We start from the raw sequence: 19,574 nt of genomic DNA on the forward strand, positions 1-19,574 counted from the left end.
GAATCGGTGCTATAACTAATTACTGTCCTATAGTCAGCAAAGGCCTGGAAAGGCTAGAGACTAGAAAGTGAAGTCTTGGTGTGTTTCACACTCAAGAAATTAAATGTGTATGCTAAATATTGACAAACATAAAATGAATTCAATAACGATCTTGCTATTTTTGAGAATACGATCATTTACCAGATGGTTTTGTGGTCATTTGAATAATTGGAAAATGTTTTCCTTAGCTAGACTCTGTTCTTACACTGCTGACTAGAATTGGACAAGAGGAGGTTAATTAAGTGTGGTTTTTTTTTTGTTGTTGTTGTTGTTGTTGTTTTGTTTTGTTTTTGTTTTTTGAGACAGGGTTTCTCTGTGGCTTTGGAGCCTGTCCTGGAACTAGCTCTTGTAGACCAGGCTGGTCTCGAACTTGCAGAGATCAGCCTGCCTCTGCCTCCCAAGTGCTGGGATTAAAGGCATGCGCCACCACCGCCCGGCTAATTAAGTGTGTTTTAAGTGAAAATTTATTTTTATCTAGCAAATTATTTCCAAAGTTACTCCTTTAGTTTGCAGTATTTGTGAAGGTGATGTGGAATTATAACATTGGATTTCTTTTAAAAACAGACTATTAAAACCCCTTGTTTTCCCTTGTCTTTGTTTTCCTTACATCAGGCTTGGACTCCTGGACTGTCTGCTGACTTCAACTGTCTGGTGAGTTTTGCTCTGTTCTGCTCTGTTTCGCTGGTTCTTCTGGGAACCTTCTCGTATTTTAATTACTTTCCAGTCATCTTTAGAAGATGATTTTCTTCTCACTTAAGCCTCAATCACTTAAAAAAAAGCTTTTTCTGATTTTTATTTACTGAATTTTAATCTTATAAGGCCAAAGTCAATTGCATATTAGAGGTCCTGTGTTGTGCTTAATATTGGCACTTGGCAGTTAACCTCATGGGTCAGGAGAGCATCCCAGTCAAGGGCAGCAATGGAACACACAATTGAGAGACTTTGATTGGAGAGGGCTCAACTAGGGATTGCTATTATGCATTCATTATATGCTTGAAATTTTAAGATAGCTCAAATTAATTAAAAAAGATACAATCACAGAAAAGGTGATACAATAACCAAACTTTAAAAATGTTTTTCATATTAAAGCAGAGTTGTAAAATACTGAGTGCACTATGCTTTTTTGCACTGAAACTCTTGAAATTCTTATAACATTTACCTACCAAGTCAATTAAAGACAAGTAGCGGTGTTCTGTTTTATCAAAAAATGGAATTACTGCAAAAGATTTTTTATTTAGTTAGATATCTATCTGTATATCTGTACAACTACTTGATATTTGTATTGACCCCAGTCAGCCTTTTGAAATAATATTCTCATTCAAATATATACTCAGACCTTGCCACACTTTGAACTTGTTTAATATTATTGTATTATAAAATATTGTATTGTATCTTATTAATATTCTTAAATCTTTATGGTTCAGAGTCTTGTGTGCTCCAGAGTCCCTCTTTCTCCTCCCTTTTGCAGGGACACTTTGTGAAATACTGAGTCAAGTGTCGGGGCATTTCCAATTGGGTTGTAGAGACAAGCTCTGTCCCTCTAGGAACTGAGTTCCAGTGAGAAGTTTGGGAGGCCACTCTCTTTGTGGTGGTCCTTTATTTTTTATTCAGAACTGGTTTTAGGCTTTCTAGATGAAAGCCTATCATGTGTTCATCTAAATAGTCACCTAGACATTTCTTTTCTATGGCATTTCCAGTCTCCACAGATCACCCAAGCGCTGAGGCAGCCTTGTTGAGCACACACTACTTAAGGTAAAACAAGGAGAATTACAGTGAATAGAGATATTTCAAGTAATGCGGGAGTTCATGTCACTAAGAGCTGTTGGATCGTACCTTCCCAAAGGGAACTGTGCTTTCTCACTCCTCTTTTTTTATTGTATTTATTGAGCTATACATTTTTTTCTCCACTCCCTTCCTCCCCCTTTCCCCTTCTACCCTCTCCTGTGACATCCATGCTCCCAATTTACTTAGGAGATCTTGTTTTTCTTCTTCTTATGTAGATCCATGTACATCTCTCTTTGTTGTCTAGGTTCTCTGGGGTTGTGGACTTAGGCTGGGTTTTCTTTGCTTTATGTCTAAAAGCCACTTATGAGTAGGTCACATATTATATTTGTTTTTCTGGGTCTGGGTTACCTCACTCAATATGTTGTTTAGTAGATCCATCCATTTGCCTGAAAATCTCAAGATGCCACAATTTTTTTTATCCCTTCAGTTAAGGGGCTTCTAGGTTGTTTCCAGGTTCTGGCTATTACAAATCATGCTGCTAGTAACATCCTCTTTCATACCTGTGTATGACTATACTATTGGGATCAGCAACTTTTCCTAGGAGATCCTGCTTTGAGTTATTTCTGTCCTCTTTGTCTCCTGTCTCTGAGACTCATGGGATTAATAAACAAATTATCATTAAGAACCTTTCTGCATTTCATTCTGTCCACAGCAAAGATATGCTGGTCATTGTTGCCCATAACAGATTGTCAGTCTGCCAGTATTTACTGGTCATGGGTAGAATCTGAATGCCCTTTCGTTAGGATTATCTGGAGAATTGTTGACAGAAAAATGAATAACGAAAAGTGTGGAGTTACTAGAAGCATATATCAAAAAGAATAAGTTAGTATAATTTTTATCAAATTTTCAATGACCTTGTACCACTCCCTACCCAGAATGAGGATGAAAAGTCATATCTTAATTTTCCTACAAATAGAAAGTCTATTCAGCTTTTACTGGGAGGTACTATCTTACACTAACAGGTCAAGTAAGAGAATCCTTGTTGTTTTTTTCTTTTGTTTGTTCGTTTGTTTGTTTTTCTAAACCTTTTTTAGGACACAAGAATTAGAGCTGGGACATATAATGTTCCATCTTCTGAGTTCCACACCTCCATTTAAGTAATGCAGATGTTCTCAAGTTGCTAGGTCAAGATGAGGATTATTCTGGATTTTCTTCTTCTACCTCATTTGTCTTAATTAATCCTCTTTTAATAAAACTGAGAGCCTACACAGCTATAATTTACATGTTTTCCCATCATGTTTCCTGCAGCATTTCTCTACCGGGATATTGCTTGATATTCAGTATTATTCCGCTTATTTGGAGGTAATCTTCTTTCAGTACATACCAGCAACCTTGAAAGGTCGTCATATAGTTCATTTCTTCCCCCACTTCAGTAATTTTACTTCTCTTTACATTGCTGTCTTCCATGTCTACACCTATAGCCGTTCCTATTCATTGTGAAATGCATTATGAAAGGCAAATGGAATTCCCATTTCTCCTGGGTAACTTGATAGTTTTTAACATTGTAGTTTCATCCTTTTCTGATCATTTTTATTTTCAGGAATACAAAATTCATCATTTTATCTAAATCAACTACTACTGAATCTAGAGTATTGTATTGTATACACAATTTTTTTCACAACAAGTTTACAAATTTGATAAGTAAGTTACTATCACATACTGTTTGCTAACTGCAACACACTTGAACTCATTGTTCCATGCTTAGTAGCTCCTCAAAAAAATTTATAAATCGACTAATTTATTTTAAACATCAAGATTAAATTTTCATTTCCATAAACTTTCATTTCTATAAAGTTTGCTTCAGTACAATTATGACTAGCAAAGCAAGTAGCAGCATGAAGCCAGTGAAGATGGACAGCATTACCTGTAAAGTACAAACCCCAGCAGTTCTGGGATACATATGAGAATATGGAAGGTAATAATACAAATTAGGTGCATTAGAATAAACTCTGGTCAGGCCGTATAGTCCTCAAACTAAAGAATAATCGGTACTCTGGGACTAACCATCAGCAAAAATATATTCCTTTCAATATTCATTTATGTAAGGTAAGGTACTTAAAGCTTATGATTCACTGATTTCATGTCTTTGTGTGTGGCTGCAGTAATTTGTTCCAATTCATCAATTTTATTTTCTGCACCTGGAGACTGAACCTTTAAAGAGGTCAAAATAATAACATGCACAGTGGTGGACAGCTGAGTGGATGTTTTTAAAACCTCTCTGGGAATCAGGTGTGGTTGGTGCACCTTCTAGTCTAATTTTAACAGCAGCATGTTTTGTACTGTCTTAGTGATGGGGAAGAGAAAGCTGGAAAGGATCCATTATCTGTTTCAGTCACAGGGGTGATGGATTAAGATTCAGAGATTCAATCTGAGTCCTGATTCCAAGGACTAAGAAGATGCACCTTTCTCAGGTTCTCAGTAAATCTAATCCTCAGGGTGCCTCAAAAGCAGCCTGATCTGTGAACCTTGAGAAAGCTAGAACATGATTGATTAAAAAGAAATTTTACTCTCTGGACTTTCACTGTGCTTACAAATTGGGGCAACTATTTTTAAATCCAAAGAGCATTGCCACAGTTCTCTCAGATTTTAAAACACATCTCTGTGCTCTATATATGTAAAGCCATAGGCCTAATCAACATAATCAGCTAAATAAAACCCATCACAACACAATCCTTTCCGAGTCAAATGGTAGGAATTAATAGAAACTTCTTTTTCTCATTCAGACTCTCAGATTTATACATAAACTATGTAAGTTTGGCCATCTTGTCATTTCTGTTACAATATTGCTGGCAATTTTCAACCACATTCATATGGTTAGACTTAGTCATGAAATTTCCTTCAAATCAAACGAAATATTCAGTTGTAGCATTACATTTTTCAAGAATTGAGTATTGTCTCTCATTTATGAGTTTGAAATAAGATTTCTTTCCTTAGGCCACAATGTGTTGATGTTTTAGAGAATTCTTCCTTCAAAAACTTAACTGTCCCATGCTTTTTCAGTCCCCGGCCAGCTGGCCTTGGTGAGTTCCCGATAGATCATCCCCATTGCCTCAGTGTGTGGGTGCACCCCTCGCCGTCCTGAGTTCCTTGCTCGTGCATGGGACAAAACCGGTCTCGCTGAACATAATGGACAATGAGGACTACTGAGAACTGAAGAACAATGGCAATGGGTTCTTGATCCTATTGCATGTAATGGCTTTGTGGGAGCCCAGGTAGTTTGGATGCTCACCTTAATAGACCTGGATGGAGGTGGGTGGTCCTTGGACCTCCCACAGGGCAGAGAAACCTGCTTACTCTTTGGGCTGAGGAGGAAGGAAGACTTGATTGGGGGAGGGGGAGGGAATGGGAGGTGGTGGCGGGGAAGAGGCAGAAATCTTTAATAATTAAATTAATTAATTAATAAAAATCAGAAAGAAAAAAAAAAAAAAAAGAAAAGTTCAAAAAAAAAAAAAAAAAAAAAAAAACTTAACTGTCTAGATATTGTAGCTTTAGCTTCCAGGCACTTCTCTCAATTTGAGTCCTGAGTTCAAATCCCAAGACTGTAGGGATAAGATAAGATAAAAATTTGGTGTTAAGTTCCACTCTCTTTTTAAATGTGTGTGTGTGTTGGGGGGGTGTACAGATTAGAAGAAATGAACCAACTAGGCTCACTTCACAGTTCTGAGTGGACACAGATATGGAAATACTTAGGATAATTTAAATTAACACATATTTTTTCATTAGTTAGTATGTGATCTTGATGCAAATATCCATTCTATGAGTATAGACTTTGTATTTAGAACAAAGGGAAGAGTCACCTCAGTATGTATGTGTGGATTTTCTCATGTTTTCAAACTATATTTAATAATTATTTGTACAAATATTCTGATAGGGGTTGAGAAATGCTATTTAAAAGTATATTAGAGATGACCCTATCTTTATGGTCCTTTATGTCTTCTGTATAATTATATTATTTTACTTATTTATCAATATTTTATAATTTAATTTACTTTTTAAATGTCTGGGTATTTTGTCTGCATATATTTCTGCAGAATGTGTGTGCCTGGTGACTGAATAGACTAAAATAGTGAATAGGATCCCCAGAAACTGAAGATACACACCATGAACAGCCAGTAAGTACTGGATATTGGACCTAGTTCCTAGGGAAAACACTAAGCCATCACTCTCCCTCTAATTGTTACTATTTTAATTTCTAGTTAGTAAAATTATGAGCACTTGCCATGGACATTTTGTAGAGTCCTTTGTTAAGGTAACAGGTCACTGTGAATCGTAATGTTGTGTGTGATCACACAGGCCTTAGTTCACCTCCTTTCTCTGAGTCTCTGTAGATACTGAGCCAAGACCTCTCCTTTGGTGAGTGGGAAGGTCTGCATAAGCACTTCTCCTTTATTTTTTGATATTCAAACAATTACTTTTGTTTTCCACCTTGCAGATAGGTGACTGATGGGATAACACATTGCCAAATAAAAGTGGACATGAAGTTTATCTTATCATTTGTGTGCAAACAGGGGAGGCAACAGTGTAGCATCCTCTGCACATTGGCGCTTGTAGAGACACATTAGTTTAAGATGCCACAGCCATTGGAAGAGATGGAAGACAGTTGCTATAGGGAGTTCCACTTCTGTAGCCAACATTAGGAGCCAGGACAAAGGGAACTGCCTCTGTTTGTTTTGCCTTTGTCAACAGTGTATAGCTTGCTGATACTAATCAAAGAGAACTAGAGCGATGGTCACTACAACATTGCTGTAACTCTGGGGTAGAGAAAGCTGCTACCTGAGATACAGTTTTACAATTCTCCTTTGGTGTTAAAGCAACTTTTTTATTGATCCTCACCAAAATTTTTTTTGGGTACTATATATTTGGAGTCATAGCACTCAGTTTAAAACCCTCAGAAAACTCTTAAAGAAAATTCTGCATTAGTCCTCACCAGAGTGAACATGTGAAATAGGTAACAGGGACTCATCTCTAATGAAAAAATGATCCGTTTTCTTATAAAAAATAAACCTCTTTTGGTAATAATACTTTTAGTTCACCTATTTAGATATCATAAAGTAACAATGCTAAAGGAATCTAGCAGTCATTTCCTCAGTTAAAGAGACAACCGTCCTGGATGCATGGTTTCGGTGCATTGCTCAGCGCACTATGCTCAACGTCTACCTTGCTTGTTCAAATGACCTGCGAAGACACCACCTCACATGTGTTCAGCTCTTTGCTTTTTATAGTGGAAATCTCTCTGTGCTGTTTTTAAGAGCCATCCTAATTTAAATGCCACCAACATATCCAAAGAGTGTCACTTCTACAACAGATAATTAGTTAAACATAACCTCTTTCCTTCACACATAGGACTGGAGATCAAAAATAATTGTATACAATTACCTGGAATTGAAAGATTTAAATTTATTGCTAAGGAAGGGGCACAACAAATTATGCCTCATAAAGCATCGTGTCAATCATTAGCATCCGCTGTCGCAGTCAAGGGATGTTAAAAGCTACCTCTCTAGTGCTGATTCCTCTTTTATGAACAGAGCCAGTGCATCAGGGTTTCACTCTGACAGAGATGTCACATCCCCACAAGAAAACCCATCCAGGGAGCATCTGCACTTTTGTTAATCTATTTCACCTTCTGCATGGATACAAAAAATGTTCCTCAAGGCAGCACCTTCCATTTAGGCAAGACAGTAGCCTGTGACTAGACCTCCCTGGTACTGGACAAGTCTTGCTCTGTGTCTGTGCTTTGCCCTTGAGGATGGTATAGAGACACATACACACCTAGTAAATATCCAAGCTGCATTTGAAGCATGCCAATATTTGAGTGAAATCAGAGTGTCCTTTCTTTGTAAAGTGAAACTATCTTTTTTTATTTCACCATTTAACACAGAACACTAAAGAACAATTTTACTACAACAAAGAATAGTTTTAGTAAACCTGTTGGTGTTACCTGCATACTGCTAATACATTGAAGGAAAGATCTGTGGTAAATTGAACGTGGAATCCCCTGTGATTTTTTTTATTTCTGTTTTAAATCATGCCAATCTTTTCTAAGTGTTCAGAAGACCAGAAAAATTCTCTTAATAGCTTTTCTTTGAAAAATCTCAAGTGGCTTTGCTTGTTCTTGTCTGCTTGTTATACCACCTCTTCCTCATTAAGTCCTTTCTGCGCCAGACCATTTTCTTAGAGTTTCATATGTTACACATACTTGAAAATCTCTGCAATTTGTAGCTTGTACTCTTATAAACTTCTGATTTTCTTCCTGTTGGTCTTGAGAAGGTTCCAAGACTGTCGTCTCCATTTTGGATTGTTTTTCTTTCATTAGAATTTTATTTAATGTTTTGTAAGGTAGGGAATGAAACCCAGGGCCTCCATAAATTACATCCTTAGCTCACTTTATCATATAATCTCATATTATGTATTAATAATAGGATATGTAGATTATTTAAATTATGATTCATGAAAAAAACTTATAGACTATTATAGCATCTTCCTGGAGATGTAACCAAACAATGGCAGGTTAGGTAGTTAGGATGAGTTTCCAGGGAAGTGCACAGAGTAGCTGATCATTCGCAACAGCAACAAGACATTATTTCATAAGGTTCACATTTGAGAGCTATAGTCACTCAAACAATGTCTTGTGGTTTGAGTAGAGTAAGTTTGGAGTTTTGTGGGGGGCTTCATTCATAAGCTATTCTCAACCACAGGTGACTGGATGTTGCCTTACCTAATGGAAGATTTAACATTTCCCTGCTTATGGCTGCTGCCACCAGAAGTGGAGCTTCACTTGGCACCCTCTCCATGTTCCTAAGGTCTTACCGTAGCTTGGAAATTTGTGCTGGTACCTAGAGATGGAAGGTACTTGAAAGACAGTAATTTAATCATTGTGTAGACTTGAGAATCAGGTCTCTATGGGTACAGTGAAGGTGAATATGGGGATTTCTAAGAAAGCTATAAAACAATGATTCTTGGCATTATATGATACATCAGTGCTTTATTCAATGGCCATGCATACCACCCACAAAGCACAGTGGAAACTTTTCCACATCTAGTTCCTACAAAATCAAAGGATAGATTATTCTTTGATAGGCATGGAATGTCAAGCTTCTGACTCAACTCATATGAAATTCTCTTGAATATGCCTGCGTTCCCAAAATACATCTCCTACAAGAACAGGTTTAGCAAAAGTTACAACTATAGGAAATAGGATAGTTTTTAACCTTATTATCATTTCAAATGAATTATTATCTTTTATGAAATATACCAAAGCTAGAGAAATGGCTCAGCAGTTAAGAGCACTGACTGCTCTTCCAGAAGTCCTGAGTTCAATTCCCAGCACCTACATTGTGGTTCACAACTACCTATGATGATATCTAGTGCCTTCTTCTGCAGAGCACTGTATACATAATAAATAAATAAATATTTTTAAAAAATATATACCAAAGATCCTTGAAGTGATGTTTGCAATAAAAAAATTTTTAAAAATTTACCGCTAAAATCTTCTTGAATAGTTTTTTTCTAAAGTAAAATACTCCATGGGCATTTTTTTTTTATCAATCTATCAACATGCAGATGGATAATTATGAATATTACTGACTTTTGAAATGAAATAAAAATATTGTGTAAAGCAAATATTTTAAACTTTAAACTTCAGGCTTTTTCATGGTACCTCCTGGAGACTTTGCATGCCTCACTTTATTAATAAGTAAGATACTTCTAAATTATTTGTTTAAATCTTGCCGGGCATGCACACTTCAAAGGTTTACATAAGATATCAGATTTCCGTTATTACCTGTCTAGCTAGTGTCTTCATTCAGCATTCGAGCTCCTTGAAGTGATTAATAACATCATTTTAGTAGTAATATTATTCATGTTCACCTCAACACGGAGCATAACGATGCCTTCACATCAGATAATTGAGAATGTGGTAAGGATTCATGCTACATCAATATCCTTACTTTTAGGGGAATATTACAAAGCATGACATCATCATTCTAGGATCCTGATGTCAGACTGGTACAGACATTAACGAAGTTGTACTATCCACTTTCCTGGTAGCATCACTGCATTTAAGGAAAAATAAGTGTTTTCTCTTTCCACTTGCCAAGTGTGATTATAATGTATAAAAAAATCAGTTGTGATAATGAAAAAAAAATCAAATCTCTAGTTGGCTATCATTTACTTCTTGAAAGTAAAGTTCTATATTTCAAGTTTACTGTATTATGATCTTGTTCTGATCGATTGTTATTTAGAATGAATTTTCACATAATTTTATTTATATGATCCAGACCCCTTTTTTATTTGCCCTGTTGAAAAGCATAATCTTAAGGCATCTAATTTATGTTAACATTATTTTTTTTCTACTTAGTAGATAATTTTGTAAAATAAAATCTCAGACATCAATTTTAATCCTCCCTAGCAAATTCCCATATGCTTAGGATTCCCCACTGTTATAGTGCAGCGAATGAAGCCAGATTTTCTCACTAGGGATGATTTACATGGTAGAAATTTATGTATGGACACTGTGTTCAGCATTTAAAGTTACTGTGATAAATTTCAATCCATAGCAGCAAACAATCATTCTACATATGCCCAGTACATCCCCAAAACTTCAAAAACTGTGTCCTAATCTCAGATTTCCCTTTCATTCCCTTAAGGAATTGATATTTTAAAATATGAAGTGATTTATTATTGGTTTGTTCATTTAAAAAGCTGAAGTGAAGATATAGAAACTTCTTAATAAATCTTGAGATTTAGTTGTGGCGAGGTACACCAAATGGTTGCTTCTAGAATTTTCAGTGAAATTTTTAATATCTTTGTGTCTCTGATTTGTCATCTGTATAAGAAGCAGTATGCAAAATTTATTCCCAATGATGGGGATATCTTTTAGATGAAAAGTCTCACCCCTTTCCTCTCTTGGTATTTTGGTAAATGGGATATTGACTGACATTCTCATTAAATTTCACATAAGATCTGATGTTTATGTTACTTATTACAGTCTGATGATGGCTTTTGTCAAATATTTCTGCTGTGGCCTAAAATTCATACATGCCATGTCCTATTTATCTTTCTAAAGAAAAGAGCTAGTTATATTTTTAAACACAATATTAAATGATACCTCAGCTATCTACTGTTTTGCTTATTCTTACTCTGAAAACTAAGTGTTTCATGGACCTCATACAAACATTTTCTTCTCTCCCTTTTTCTGTGCAATAGAAAAGAACAAACACCTTTAAAATAGCCACAATTAGCCCCAATGTTCAATTCACCATAATTAAACATAACATTTTAAGAAGTCATTTTTGGAGAATTTATGCTTATTTTCGAAAGGAAAGAGACATGGTCAGTTATTTAGAACACTTACTGTCCTTCCAGAGAATCTAGATTTTGTTCCCAGCACCCACATGGCAGTTATCAATGAGTTTTGATGGCTATCTTATCGTTATAGCTTCCTTGAGCACTGAGCACAGGTAGTGCACAGATGAACATGCAGATGAAATACCCATTCACATAAAAATAGAAACAAATAAATCTTGGTAAAATATGTTTTAAAAGTCTTTCAATTATATTTTTTTTATTAATTTTCTGATATGTAGTCCATATAGTTAAAGAAATTTGTAAATTTTCTTTATTTATTCTTTGACTCATTCATCATTTATTAATTAGTTGTTTAATATCTGTGATTTTAATGTGTTTATTAACATTTTGGTGTTAAATATAAGCTTTATTACATTATAGTCAGATGGAAATCATGGAATTCTTTCAAGCTTTCTGAATTTTTACAGATCTCTTTTCACAAGATGTGTTCTATTTTAGGGCAGCTTCTTCATAACTGTTGAGTAGAGATTGTGTACTTTTTAGTGCTTGGGAGGAAAATTTTGAGAATGTTTGTTAAGTTTATTTGGTATTTGATATCATTTAATTCTGATGTTTCTCTGCTTATTTTACATTGTTGACCCATCTATTTGAGAAAATAATTATTTGAATTTACTAAAAATTAATGCATTGATATTAATCTGTGTCTTTAATTTTAGTGACACATTTTGTTAAAAGAAATTAGGTTCATCTGAGTTTAGTGCATATATGTCTAGATAGTAGTATCTTCTTAACTATTGCAATGAATACAATAAAATGACCTTCTTTATCTCTGCTGATTACTTTTAGTTCGAAGTCAATTTTGTCAGAAATTAACATAGTGACACCTGATTGCTACCTGGTCACATTCCACTGGAGCACTTTTGTCGATCCTTTTACTCTAAAGCAGCAATATCTTTTAAAGCTATGTTTCTTATTTATTTTATTTTAATTAATTAATTTATTTATTTATTAAAGATTTCTGCCTCCTCCCCACTACCACCTCCCATTTCCCTCCCCCAATAAAGTCCCCCTCCCTCGTCAGCCCTAAGAGCAATCAGGGTTCCCTGCCCTGTGGGAAGTCCAAAGACCATCCACCTCCATTACTGTCTAGTAAGAGGAGTATTCAAACTGCCTAGGCTCCCACAAAGCCAGTACGTGCAGTAGGATCAAAAACCCATTGCCATTGTTCTTGAGTTCTCAGTAGTCCTCATTGTCCGCTATGTTCGACAACAAAAAGATAGATTTTGTTTGTTGAAACATCAATTGTATGTATTTCACTTGAAGAATGTAGTCTAATAATATTTAAAATTATTGAAAGGAGTGTAGATTGTAGTCTTTTTTGTGTTTCATTTTTTGTTTGTATTATTTATTTGTGGTCTCACTGGTATTTTGTGTTTTTAATAATTATAGCTTCATATTTCTTCCTCAAGTTTGTTGTCTATGTTCACTCCTTTCTTCAGTCCCAAATATTGCTTCCTGAATTTTACTTAGGTTTTATTTTTGGGGGTATAAATGGAATCTTTTCCTTGAGTGCTGACATTCTATCTTACAAAGTCCAGATTCATTTTAGTTTTTAGACTTTCCTTTCATTTTTATACTTGGGTGATTGGGATTTTCAATTTTTTTATGATTTCACCTTGAGATGCCTCAAATGTTTCTATCTTGTTATTGAACTCTGTTTTCAAATCTTGTTATTTCCATTAAACACACACACACACACATATATATATACATATATATATAGTGGAATATATGTATATATTTTGTGGAATAACAGGATTTATTCTCTTTAAATTTATTTCTTGTTAAGTACATTGAATTATTTGTGTTTTCTTCAAATTGATTTAATTATTTGAAGCTTATGGTTATTTTTAAAATTCTGTGTTCTGTGGATCATCTGGTTAGTTCTCACTGGCAGGCATTTTGGCAAGATTGGTGGTGTTTGTGGAGATGCAGCAGATACTCTTTGGACTTTTTATATTGTTTGTATTTTTGAAATGATGTCTGCATATGAGAAACTTCTTTTGTTTGTTTTGTGTCTCATTATGGACAGATCAGTTTGGGGCTGAAGTGACTGTATACACCTCAAGTTGAGTCTAGACATTGGGTTTGGCTTAGAAGAAATGAAGTCAAGCGAATAGTGCTGACTAGCCTGGTGTGAAGGATGTGCATATTGTCCTACTCTGGAATTTGGCACTATATCTGGGAGTTGAGTAGGGGTTCATTAGGCTGACTCACTGCCCTAGACCCTGAAGAAGAATGTGTATAACATGGCTGGGTGGAGTGATTGGATGTGGCATGGTTGGGACCTATAAGTTGAGGATAGACAGTGCACATATTGGCAGAATACTAGAAGTAGGTAGCTTCTCAGGCAGGGGTGGCTAGACAGAGGCACTGAATTTGGAACCTGCTTAGTTTTGGGGTTAGGGAAGTTTCAAAGGATAGGAGTAGCATGATTTTCCTGGAGAGACAATGGAGAAAGACAGACCCAGGGTCTGTCTGGGTGGAGGGTTTGCATGTGGTGGGGGCAGACCAGCTGCTAGATTATTCTTGATGTTAAGGTTTTTGCACAAATTTAATTATTACATACTATCCATTAGTTTTAGTTGATTTTCTTCTGTTTCCTTAAATTTGAATTGAACTTTTTCCTCATTCTTTCATTTCTCAGTTCTAATCAAAGAACTGAAGTGATTGCTAATAACAAATATTATTGAATCATAAAGAGGTAGCTATGTGATGTTTTGGAGAAATGATTAGAGGGGTTTGTTCAACCCAGAGAGGGTAACAGACCAATGAGACAATTCTACCCAACTCTTGTCAGTGAGCCAACATTTAGGATTGTTTATAGGTATATAAATGAGTGCTTACTTAGAGGATCATGGGTTACTTCAGCAGGTATACCACTGAGAAGCACTTTTCAGCATGGGAGATAACTTATGAAACATGAATCCCTGGAGATCTCTGCCCAAATTGCAGGCAACTTGCTAAAGAATGTCCATGCCCATGGAGAATTACCTCTTTGCTACCTGTAGTTATAGAGGGTGTTTATCTGGGAGGCGGGGGACCTTTGTTAAACTTGTTCCTTTCTTAAAGTTCCTGGGTTTGCTGGGTTGATTTCCATACATCTCAGGGGCCTTCCTCCTCCCTTCAGAAAGGAATATGAGGAGTGTATCATTGCTGATTCAAAATGTCAGCTAATTAATAGAATTCAGCAAATCTTTACAGAGGAGTCATTATGTGCTGGTGTCCATCCCTAAGGGACTTGGCATTATAAAGTGTCCTGCTTCCCTTTAAGTTACCCCCTGTACAGCAAGGACAACAGTAATTAATTACAGTATCACAGGCAGTTAAGGTCACATCCCACTTCACTTCTAAAGGAGATAGAGTTCATAAATACCAGTTTCCCCATAGTCAACAGATCTTATGATGGAAGTACACATGAAACTGACTTACTAACTTATTTTCTGATTCACACCTAAGGGTTGTATGAAGTGAATTATTTTTGCTGGCATCCTTTTTTCTTTTAACAGCAGTCAAAATAAAGCATAATGGCCATAGATCTAGACCATCAATGAAAATCCCATTTACTGTAAACAAAACAATCCTACTCTTCCATCCCTGTTCCTTCCTCATCCTCATTATACATTTTTCTGGAGAAACAGGTTACCCCTTTAAAGTTCTTAGTCATGTAGATAGAAGTTTATAATGGAATAAACAGGAAGCTAAAAATATTCTTTAAGAGTTTGAGAAAAAAAGCCCAACGTAGTAGACAGCTGTAATTATGAGAGGTGAAGCTTATGTGTGTACAGGTGGCATCAGCATCCTTATCCTTGGCCTGCTTTCAGTAGAAATTAAGAAAATTCTTATTGAATTGTATAAAGTATTATACACTCAACTACGCATATTTAAGAACATTCAGGGTATTTTTTTCCTCTTATTTTTCAAATGTACTTATTTTTTGGCACTGAGAATTTTTCATGTAGTTGAGTTTGTCATCTAATTGTTTATAGTGTCTGATTTTCATATTATGTTTAAAGTAATTTCATGCATTTCAAGGTTCCAAGATTACTACATTTTTCTTTTGTCTTCAAACATTATTCGTTACTTCACAACTTCACACACACAATTATACACACACACACATACATATATGTAATGTATTTCAATCATATCCCCTTCCCCCAACAATGCCTCTGATTCCTTTCCCTTGGTAATTTTAGAGTGCGCTTTTAAATTTCATTTTTTCCAATTAATCAATTTTGCTTCAAGGTATGACAAAAAAACATGGTTTCATTTTATTGGCAGAAACCTAACAAATGGTCCCAATTGCATTACTGGATAATCAATATTTTATTCTCTGACTTCAACTAAGAAACTAATATACCTGTGTCATTATATTGCTCATTTTTATATTTCTATGTCAAAATACATTCTATTTGAGCACATTTCTTCAAATGTTCTTATGTCTCTTCCCAGAATTATATGACTCTGAAAAGGCTTCAGTCAAACCTTGAAAGTTTCAAGTTATTGTCACATCACCATCTAATTTCCAATGTTTTGACAGAGAATTTGTTTCTGCTATTATTCAAAATAAAAGATGTAAAGTTTATAAGGTTGAGAAACTATAATGACTGTCTTTGTGTGTGTGTGTGTGTGTGTGTGTGTGTGTGTGTGAACTTGACACAAGTCAGTGTCATCAGAGCAAAGATCTTTAGTTAAGGAAATGCCTCAGTGAAATCTAGCTGTAAGGAAGTTTCACATTTAGTGATCAGTGAGCAAGAACTCAGCACGTGGTGTTGTGTGGTGCCATTGCTGGGCTTGTGGTCCTGGGTTCTATAAGAAGTTGGGTTGAGTGAGTTGTAGTAAGCAAGCCTGTAAGCAGCACCCCACTGTAGCCTCTGCATCAGTTCCTGACTCCAGGATCCTTCCTGTTTGAGTTTCTGTTCTGACTTCCTACAGTGATGAACAGAAATGCGGAAGTGTGCCAAATAATCCCTTTCCTCCTTAACTTGTTTTTTGGTCATGGTGTTTCACCAGGAAAATAGAAACGCTAATGAAAATAGAAATATAAAAGCTTAGCCGGGTGGCGCATGCCTTTAATCCCAGCACTCAGGAGGCAGAAGCAGGCAGATCTCTGTGAGTTCAAGGCCAGCCTGGTCTACAAGAGCCTGTTCCAGGATAGGAACCAAAAAGCTACGGAGAAACCCTGTCTCGAAAATCCAAAAAAAAAAAAAAAAAAAAAAAGAAAGAAAAAAAGAAATATAAAAGATTAGATTGTTTATATAAGAAAATGTTTTTTGGTCTCAAAAGATTTTTTAGGATGGTAATTCAAATTATAATAAAAATAGTTTAGGTATAAAACTTTGTACTCACTATGAAAGTATATTTAATGCAGTACTCTCTATGAAATTGCCAAATACATATGGACTAAACATTGTGAATACAATTCTAACTTGATAACTATTTTTATTATATATAGTTTTACTATGTTAGAGTTAAAACCCTTTCCTTTTTATTGAGATGAAAAGGAGGAAATATGGGATATTTTTACACTGTGAGAAGATACATTGCTGGGATTGGTTTAAATAACAAGGTGTTTCGGAAATAGCTATGTAGGAGACAAAGGAAGACCTTGCAGAATGAAGACATAGGAGGAGATAATCAAGGCACAGGAGATTCAAATGAGACATGGAGGAAGAAGGACATGCAGAAGAAAAGAAAGATAAGAAGCCACAAAGTAATATGTAGATTAATAAAAATAGATTAATTAACGTTAAAAGAGCTAGTGGAACAAGCCCAAGCTAAAGACAAGTTTTCTTAATTAATAGTAAGTTTCTGTGTTATTACTGGCTGCTCAAAGTCTAATTACAGTCATTAAAACATTTAAATGCCACATTCTATAAGTCTTTAAAGTGGTCGAATACCATCTACCTATTTATAACATATCTCTGTTAACTTCGATAACAAATCTAACGTGAGTATAAGTTTGATTGTTATAGATAACTAACTATTAACCTGTATTTCTTTATTATCCTACATATCTTTCAAGGAACTTTCTGTTACATCTATAAATGAGCTGTCATATCTTAAACAATAACAATATCTTAAACAGGAGTTTAACAAAAATAACGTTACATTTGTATCAATATACAAAAATTCGTACCCATGTAAAATATTTGAGACTGGCAGTTGTCCAAAAGTAGACTCAAATAGCCACACCTTTATCCCATCATTTCTGTATTATATGCTCCTCTTTTCCCATCAGAGAAAGATTCCTGAATCTAATATCCTTTGTCCAGCGGTTTTCCTGACCATGACCAATAACAACTTGTAACCAACCACCTTAAATAAGGAAAAAGGTCCATAACCTACCCTATGACCAAAACAACCTGCCAAAACTCTTGGGAATGTGGGTGTTGTATTTTCTGGACTGCTTCTTGTTTTCCGAAGGCAATGACATCTCTAGAGAACCCTAAAAAATCTTGGCGAGCTGTAATTTTCTTTAGTCTGTGTGACAGGGAATTGTAGAGCTTATCTGAAATCTAATTGGTGAAGTCTGTGAGGCTGTATCATCTCAGTTACCACCTTTGACATTGTTCTGGATGTGGAATTTTGAGGAAACTGTAATGGAGGCATTTTGAGAGGCTAGATCACCTGGGCTAAATCCTTTTTTTTTTTTTTTTTTTGGAGTTTAATGATTGTTTGTTGGTCTTCTTTTTTATTGCTTTATTAATAAAACCATTCAAAATCTCAACCTCTTCCCATTTCCCTCCTGCTCCCCCATTCACCCTCTCCCTCCCCCTCTAGTCCTAAGAAAGGACAGGATACCCTACCCTGTAGGAGGTCCAAGACCCTCCCTGCTCCATCCAGGTCTAGGAAGGTGTGAATCCAAACAGACTAGGATCCCAAAAAGCCAGTACATGCAGTAGAGGCAAATCTTTATTGGTGTCTGATCCTTTTCTCCTGAAAACACATAAACTTTTAAAGGTAACATATATTTCTGTGTTAACACAAGTATGGAATGGGTAGTGTGTATAAGTCAACAGAAGATGATTTTTTTTTTGTTTTATGTTTGAGCAGGTAAAAGCCACTTGTTAACTTTGTAAATCTGTTTGGACTGTAAAACCAAAATGTAATATAAATCTCTATCCATGCCATATGAAAAGATGGCATGTAATAATAAGTTGTGAGAACTATGTAGCCAACAAGATTTATCATATTTTATCCAGTGTCAGCCCGGTTTCTGTGGGACAGGATCAGCATATATGTCACCTATGTTCTGGTCTTTCTGAACTTTTTAACTCATGTCTGTAGTCAAGATCCTCAGGCAGTTTCCTCCAATCAATTTCTGATATTTATTAATTTTAAAGAGAATCACAACTTTTTGTTTCTCTTGGAAACAAAGGCATAACTACTGCCACAACATAACATATTTTCTGAATTCTAATTTTGAAGTTAAGACATTTAAAATATATATATAGGTTGGTTTGATTTAACAGCTTCCATAATAAAATGTCTCTCAGCAGCTTTTGATTTTTTGTTCAATAGCATTTTAAAAATTCAAAGTTAACAAAGCACTGTACAGAATTCAGGTCCGCTGTGTATTTCACATTTTTATATTATATTTTTTGTTTCTTTACTTTCTCTTTAAAGACTTTATTATTTCTGCACTATTTTTTTCTATGACTATCTATACCCATTATTATTATTATTATTATTATTTTACTGTATCTGTTTAAAAGCTCACCATACCCTCTACCCTGGACCACTTTACTGCAGGACTGCACCTTTCTCTGACCAGGAGACAAACCTTAATTAACCCTACTCGTCTCCAGGGCTCTCCAGTGGGTGGTTCCTCCCCATTGGTTCCCTGAAAACTCAGCTCAGGCTGGGGCATTTACCACCCCAGCTTTAGGAAGTTGCTGAGCTCACTTTCCATAGTACCTGTGAGCAGGAAGGGTGTGAGTGCTTGGAGAAACCACCACACTGATTTCCAAAGTGGTTGCACAAGTTTGCATTCCCACCAGCAATGGGTTACCCCAGAACCCCTCCAGCAAAGGCTTTTTTTGTAGGTAGACTCAACTTGCTGGTGGCTAGAAATAGGTAAGATGATCAACCTTCCTGAAAATTCGCGGCAGACATATCAATACTTATGCTGTCATGGATACAGGGGTATAGACAGAAATGGTATGACAGTTGGGAGGACAATGATCTTAAACCTCACCCAAGCCGACTTTATGAAGTTGGGCAATAAGCTGTAGTCTCGAAACCTTGATGGAAATGTATTCGTCTCAGTGTGTTCTCTTCTCTGCACTGTGGTGAAAGACTCCTGTATGGACGGTTTAATATGATATCTTTTCCATTAACTTGGTGATTCTGGAGGCTGTTACATCTGGCTTTTAAAA

At 35.7% G+C, this 19,574-nt stretch overlaps 1 protein-coding gene across 31 annotated transcripts in view; it reads left to right on the plus strand.

Annotated features, from left to right (window-relative positions):
- Positions 1-19,574, plus strand: part of Ptprd (protein tyrosine phosphatase receptor type D) — a 2,217,081-nt gene that overhangs the window by 833,765 nt on the left and 1,363,742 nt on the right. For all 31 annotated transcript variants that reach the window (XM_057783903.1, XM_057783917.1, XM_057783909.1 and 28 more), the window contains one exon: positions 652-690. The gene's annotated coding sequence lies outside the window, so the exon portion shown is untranslated. The remainder of the gene's footprint in view (positions 1-651; positions 691-19,574) is intronic.

This window comes from Chionomys nivalis, chromosome 11, assembly GCF_950005125.1.
Source record: "Chionomys nivalis chromosome 11, mChiNiv1.1, whole genome shotgun sequence".
Lineage (NCBI taxonomy): Eukaryota > Metazoa > Chordata > Mammalia > Rodentia > Cricetidae > Chionomys > Chionomys nivalis.